The sequence below is a fragment of the Pieris napi genome, chromosome 24 (assembly GCF_905475465.1).
Source record: "Pieris napi chromosome 24, ilPieNapi1.2, whole genome shotgun sequence".
NCBI lineage: Eukaryota > Metazoa > Arthropoda > Insecta > Lepidoptera > Pieridae > Pieris > Pieris napi.
Window position 1 is genome coordinate 1,265,586 of NC_062257.1, and position 8,074 is coordinate 1,273,659.

At 35.1% G+C, this 8,074-nt stretch overlaps 1 long non-coding RNA gene across 1 annotated transcript; it reads right to left on the minus strand.

Moving 5' to 3' along the window:
* Positions 1 to 1,010: 1,010 nt before the first annotated feature.
* On the minus strand, positions 1,011 to 5,078 carry LOC125061925. Its single transcript, XR_007119108.1, has 3 exons — positions 4,956 to 5,078; positions 2,942 to 3,139; positions 1,011 to 1,131 (listed from the first exon to the last, which is right to left on the minus strand). It is a non-coding gene; the product is annotated as an uncharacterized LOC125061925 (long non-coding RNA).
* Positions 5,079 to 8,074: the final 2,996 nt, after the last annotated feature.

The following is an 8,074-nucleotide window of genomic DNA, read 5'->3' on the forward strand; positions in this document are numbered from 1 at the left end:
TTTTCGCATCGACGGTCGCTCTCAAATCCGTCGTGAAGCAGTCATTTTATGATTTGGCATTCTGAAAAGGTGGGAGCTTGTAGTTTATTGTTTATTAGAATGACTGCTTCACGACTGATTGAGAGCGACCGCCGATGCGAAAACCGCTGTGTGAGTTCGAAAAGTGAGTTACAGAATCGCAGTGCTGATAAACAATAAACGACAAGCTCCCTTCGCTTGTCAAGACGTAATGTGAAATTGCTTAAATACCATGAGATTCCAAAAATGACGTGAGTGACGATCTTTGTTTGTGCGAGGTGAACTCACGGATTAACAGAATCGCACGGCAGTTGTCGGACAGACGTGGTGATACGGATGGTATTTAGTATTCTGCCTTGACGATGATGAAACTCAGCTGCAGGTATTAGTCCGAACAACTACTCTGAACACTCACCATATACGTTTAGTGGTTATATAGAACGTGTAATTCCTATCAATGTTTTCATTTTGCTCATTGTGAGTAACTGAACTCAGAGTTATATAAAAATACTAGCTGACCCGGCAAACGTTTGTTGTGCCATGTATATTATTTCTAGGAAACATTTTTTTAGTTCAATAAAAATAACTATCTACTATAATAAAAACTAGGTTGATCGTAGGTGAAAATTAGGGGTTGAATGTATTTATATATGCTGTATCATAAAAAAATAAAATCAAAAAATTTTTTTTTGGGATGGACACCCCTTATCACTTAGGGGTTTGAAATCTAGTAGCCGATTCTCAGCACTGAATATGCATAAAAAATTTCATAAGAATCGGTCGAGACGTTTCGGAGGAGGGAACGAACATTGTGATACGAGAATTTTATATTTTAGAGATATTATCTGTGAATCAATTCAATTACACTTCTGAAAGCTTGAATATATTTTTGTTTTTTTGTATTGGTGATGTATCTGTCATTTTTCCTAATTAAATAAAAAATATTTTTTTTTATTTTATATATATTTTATATTTAGATATACATACCTAGAGTCTGGTGTGTATTCACTCCCATAGACAAGATCATATCTACGTCCGCCATTTTGTTTCTCTTGCTTTTCGATTGAAAACTCGACTAATGGGTACACAGTTGTATCGTAAATACCACGATTTCTAAAAAATACCAAGCTATGTATAGTTATGGTTTTATACGGGATTCAACTATGGGTTACGGCGTGTGACTCTAACATAAGTATCATACAGAGGGTTCAAATTTACATTTTGAAACAACTGTCCGTGGTTTATAAAAACATCGGAGATTCATGAGTACCTCAAAATCAGGACTGTCAAAGAGGAGATCAAGACCTGGAGTAGGAAATACAGAAAAAGGCTAGAATTGCATCCTAATAAGCTTGCCACGCAACTTACCGTACCGGACCTAATAAATAGGCTTAAAAGGCGACAAATACTAAGTCTTGATAGACACGGTTGAAAGAGAGGAGCAGTCTTGATGGAGATTTTGCTTTGAACGCCTTACAGCTCTCAACACATCTGCTCATAGTCTAGCTGACTGATTGCAAGATAAAGACTTATATGAAAAAAAAAAAAGTTATGGGCTAACAAAAATTTGAAATCATTTTTGAGTTAAGAAAGAGTTTTAGGGTTTTGAGTTTATATTAGCTGTAGGATTAGTTTATATACTTTAATTATATTAGTTTAGATTAATAAATTAATATTTATTATGGTGTCATAATTGTCATTGTAGAAAAAAGCTAATAGTACTGGCGGCCTTATCGCTTTCAAGCGATCTCTTCCAGGCAACCATTCAGACATGTATATGTTAACGTAAAATTGTAAATACCGTTAGATTGTAATCTATCTCTACTGTCAGAATTATTGATTACCTACCTACTAAGTAATAAATACTAATTTTTGAAGTGCATTTATTTTATTTGACCGATACCCTTGTTTCATTCCTAACTTCGGACAGTTGACAATTTTAAGATTGTAATTTGACGGTTTCACTTCGATAGATTACAATCTACCGAATAATACGTTAAATTGTAAGCAGTTCGTTGAGGTTCACAATCTTTCGACAGTTTACAATCTAACGGTTTTTACAATTTTACGGTGACATATACAATGATATTAATAAAATTATCAAAATAAAATCTAAACCCCTAACCTATAATAAGCATAATCCAAAGGCATGACAATATGGCGCGATGTATGCGGGTTCCGGTCAACGGAATCCCCTAATCAATGTTTGCTTATAAATTAAATTTTAACAACGGAAGCTCAAAAGTAAATACACCTTTGGGTAAGATTATTTAACCCTAAGTAAAATTCCGTACGTCATAAACGTTGACAATTGACATACATTCGCAGGCTGTTCGCTTTTCTAGAATAAAAAGTAGGAAAAAACTAATTTTTTGTCTATTTGAAGTTATACTTCTTTTGGCGGGTTAGGGTGATGAGAGTAAATTTTTACGATGCGCGCGCACACCGTCACAAAAACCCGACACCCTGAAGTTGCATAGACAACATTTTAAAGTAAAAAAATTCCATTTCTTTAATTATATAGAATTAATATTTGTGATATTTAAATAAACTTTATTTAACTAGAAAATGCGTTATAAAACTTTCAATGTATTAAATACCTTTTTTCTATTGTTAGTGTCGTTTTTTCTATAACCATTAGGCGAAAGAGAAAAAATTTTAAAAAGATTTTTATCTTTTTTTTTTTTATAGAACGGGGGGCAAACGGGCAGGAGGCTCACCTGATGTTAAGTGATACCGCCGCCCATGGACACTCTCAATGCCAGAGGGCTCGCGAGTGCGTTGCCGGCCTTTTAAGGTACGCTCTTTTCTTGAAGGACCCTAAGTCGAATTGGTTATCTTGTTACGCCAAAGAAGTATAACTTCTAACGCGTGTACATAAGTATACGCATGTTTTTAAATTAAAGATTAATATTTAACATACCGAGGAGCGACGTCATATATTAAATCAAGTAGTTCTTCCATGTCTTGTTTCTTATTCGGGACTTCATCAAGCCCAAAATCACCCGAGACATTCAATAACGGCACTTCGACTCTAACAAAATCTCCCTCTGTCGATGTTTCTTGTGTGTGATATATTGTCTGTTTCGTTTCTTCCGTCTCCTCTTGTGTATATACTGGACTATATAAAATATTATTACCTTTATGATAGAACTAGCCGTTTCGCGCCCGCTTTGCTGGACGAATTAAAATAAATTTTATGTTTCATTATTTTATTTTTTTTCATATTTTTATTATTCTTCTTTTTAACTTCCCGCTAAGAAAATTGAAATATTTCGAAAATCGAGTTTTTAACAGATGTTGACGTTTAGAGGTTCTAGGAAGCCTCCCCGAATGTTTCCGCGGTGAAGTCCGTATGGATAAATTTTCATAAAAGTAAAACAGCAATAAAAAAATGAAGGAACGTTGGAATTTAATAAATAAATAGCCATAAACCATCTAGGAAAAATTTCGCATCGAATGGTGGTAGTTTCATGTCGATACGATCAGTGGTTTAGGCGTGATTGAGCCTCAAACGAAGACCATTTTCATTATATATATATAGAATTACATAGTATTGTTTTATGTATACACAACACTATCGACAATTTCTTATATTCTTTAAAGTGTTTCTTCTTTTTTTATCTTAATATATATAAATTACGTGTCACGTTGTTTGTCCGCTATGGACTCCTAAACTACCGAACCGATATGAATCAAATTTGCACACCGTGTGCAGTTTGATCCAACTTAAAAGATAGGATAGCTTACATCTCAATTTATACCCGCAATATTCTTTTACAGATGGCGCTGTGTTGAAAGTACCAACGTTTCACATAAGCTACAATTTAATGGCATAACCACCAAAAAAGCATGGTGGTCCCCATGACTGGTGTTCTCCTACCGTTTCCCTTGAATAGTTTTCTACTATGTAATATAACAAAAAACTTAGCCACTGCAACGCTTGGCCGATTTTGCTAGTTTATTTATAAATTGTAAAACAACGTGTTTGCATACAATACAAGAAAATATGACATCACAAATTTTACACACATACACATAAATTATTTTAGAACATACGCAAGCTAGCAAAAAATATACTTGATAAAAAAATATTTACATTTGATAAATCAGTGTTACAACGTTTTTAGGTCTAGGCCTCAGATTTCTATATCTGTTTCATGATCATTTGTCAACTAATAGGCTAGTGGGTGATCAGCCTCCTGTGCCTGACACATACCGACTTTTTGGGTCGCCATGCCCGTTTACTTAAGATGTTTTCGTTCAGCGTTCGAGCAAATGTCAAATGCGCACATAGTAAGAATGTCCATTGGACTTTCTTTCTTAGCCGGGGATCGAACCTACGACCTCAGGGATGAGAGTCGCACGCTGAAGACACTAGACCAGTGATTCCCAAAGTGGTCTATATCGACCCCTAGGGGTCTATGACAACCTGCAAGGGGTCTACGTCAGCGAAAAGAAATTTGGGGGTCCATGAAATGAAAATGGGGGTCCACGATAGTGGATCTCAACACATACACTGACAGTACCTATTTACTTACATCATACTATCTTATAATATCAAAACATGTACATTATATTGACTTATTGTTTATGTTATTTTATTTATAGTATATTTTATGTTTTTTTTATTTAATGCTATGTATATTTTACATAACAGATACAAAATTTCATTTTGAGTAGTTTTAATTTAAATTCAATTAATAAATGTATATTTTACATGTGTTTTTACTTTAAGTTTTTAACACTAAACTTCACTACAGTTAGAAATTTACAGGAAATCAATATCAGGTAAGTAGGGGGTCTACCCAACACGGAAAAACATGGCAAGGGGTCTACGACACAAAAAAGTTTGGGGAACTCTACACTAGACCAACACTGCTCATTTACGTATGTATAGTTGTTAATATTACAGTTATTATACATTTAATTTTTACCTGGTTTCAACAGTCTTCGGTGTAGTTTTCAATGTATAATATTTTGTATAATTATCGGGTTTAATATTGAATATGTCGTCGGGGAATGCGCCCCAATAGCCACCAAACGTCTCACCTAATTCGTATATGTGTAATTGGTTGTGATTTGGTCCGCACGATTTTGCAATGCTACGCTCCGATACTATTTGTATCACTAAAATAATGTTGTTACCGAATTCAGTTCTAAAACAAATATATAATATTAAGTGGCAGCTGGGTGAGGGGTACCGGGTTCGAGTCCCGGTTCGAGGGCAAGTTTTAATTTAATTTAAATTTGTTCTCGGCCTTTGGGAGGGTTGTGCGGTACCGGGCGAGTTCTTAAACCGTACATGGAGGGCACGGTCGAATTTCTAAGGCAAGTAGACTGTGAAGGTTTAGAACGTAGCAATACGTTCTAGGCCGAGGATGGCAAATTACAAGTGCGAATTATAAAAATCTTATACTTGACGCTGGCTAATGCACAAACCGTGCCAGAGCCATTAAAAAAAAACAAATATATTTATGCATAATCTATAATTCAAATTCAAAAATCATTTAATCATATAGGCAACACATTGTACACTTATGGTTTGTCAGTAAACAAATACATAATAATGCTTCTAATTTTACATTAAGTGCCAGTTCTCAAATCAAGGGCGTAGAACGGAAGAGACGAACTGGCAATAAACTCTCCACCACTCTTCTAATCGCCATGTTTTTTTTTACACAACGTTTGTAAGGAGCTGCAACCATTAAAGCATGTTCCACATGACATCTTAAGTAATTAATAATAATAACATAAATCAAAAACAAAGAGTTGTCCTCTATCAGCAGGAGGCATGGTGAAATAGGAGCACGCACTTACATTCTCGTGGGAACAACCCGCAAACACATAGTCGAAATAATTAAACATCACCGCATACACGAATTCAAGTACGACCACTCACCACAAGCAGCACCCGTTCACGAGTATGACGCATGGCCAGCCATCGGCATATACAGTTTACCAATAGTTTTTTTATTTATTAAATAAATAAATCAGTGGCGCTACAACCTCTTTAGGTCTGGGCCTCAAATTTCTGAATCTGTTTCAATCTAATAGGCAAGTATCTGACACACGCCGTCGACTTTTTTGGGTCTAAGACATGTCGGTTTCCTCACAAAGTTTTCTTTCACCGTTCAAGCGAATAAATGCGCACATAGAAAGAAAGACCATTGGTGCACAGCCGGGTATCGAACCTACGATTTCAGGGATGAGAGTCGCACGCTGAAGCCACTAGGCCAACACGGCTCTTTTATTTTATTTATTATCTATAAAAAACGGGCTTTACACACTTCTAAATATATTTTTTATAAAATGAGTCGATTTCGGTTACTTTCCGTGAAATTTGTGGACAGACGTAATTAAAGAAGTTTAAGCTTAGGTTTCCTAGAAAAGCGGTGCCGTTAACTAACGGCCGTCATTTTACGGTTGTTAATAACGGGCGTCTTTACTTTTTAGCATAATGCAAAAAAAAACATTTTTGCTTGTCCAAGTCACGTTTCCACTCATTGTATTAATTAAATATGGGCACCGCTTCACGCGAAAAACGTTGATCTAATGTTTATCACCGCTATGACGGTATGCAAATGACAGCACCGCTATTTGACGTTACGGTGACACTCAACGTTCTCTAGGAAACCTAATCCGATGTTATCTACTATATATAAAAATAAGTCGGGTTTTCCTTCCTGACGCTATAACTCCAGAACGCACGGACCGATTTCCACGGTTTTGCATTCGTTGGAAAGGTCTCGGGCTCTGTAAGTTTTATAGCAAAGAAAAGTCAGGAAAATTTTCAACAGAAAAGCGGGATCACCAAACGAAATATTACATAAAACGAAGCCATCTGGTGGCGAAACGGAGTTCGCCGGGTTTGCTAGTTATTTATAGACGTACGTATGGTTACCCAACGCTACATTACGGCCGTTAGATAACGGCACCGCTTTTCTAGGAAACCTAAGCTTAAAGGGCAGGAGATACAAAAGAAACTGCCTCCTAAGTCGATAAAAAATAACTAACCTAACACTTATAGAGCAGCTGTACGGCAGTTGGAGTCTTGAGAAGTGTAAAATTTCCGAATTCGCATCCACGACATGCTTCCCCAAGAACACAGATGGCACCACGCGTCGCCTACAATGCTCGGAGATGTCCTTCTGATGGACAAACTTACGTACAGCTATTGAATTTATTTCGAGGAAAAATGCGAAAAGAATTATTATTTTCATTTTTTAACGACGTGACCAACTAGATTGTTGTTTTGTCAAAATGTCAAACTTCGTCAACAAACTTTATTTCAATTGAAAAGTATAACCAAAAATATATTTTAAATCATATTGAAATAATTATTAAAGTATTGTAATAATAATAGAATAGTCTGTGAAAGTTCCCAGAACTAAATATGTCCGTGTATACACGTTAGAAGATCTAATAAATTTGTAATTTCAAAAACATAGTATTAAAACAGTCAATTGTAATAACATTAATGAAAATATATTTTCCTCTACTTGGTTAATAATGATTTCGGCAAATTACGCATATAAAAAAGGAATTTAGGAAATAGTATATTTATAAATTCGACGGCTATCCAGTTTAAGGTGCAATTATGTATGACAAAAAAAATACTTTTCTTGACTTGGTTCATCACATTTAAAATATGAGGTAAAATTGAATTTATTTAAATAAGCAAAACTGAAAACATAATATTCTCACTTAAATTTTCAATAAAACAATTGGCGCCAAAACCAAGCTCTTACAGCGCATGCCCTTTTAACCACAGAATAATATCGGTATCTGACACTTGGAATACGCCACAGAATGGCGCGTGTCGCTTTAATAGTGTTCTTATGAAAACTTTTTAAACGACGAAAAAAACATTTACAAACAATTCGCAATAGCAACATTAAAGGTATTATACGTTGAATTAATATTTGGCCTAAAGGTCTATATAGCAGGCCATAAACTCCACAAAAAAAAAATACGTTGAATTATGTTGTAATTAATTATAATATTGATATGCGTTACTTTTACATGTTTAATGTTATTTAATATAATTGTATCA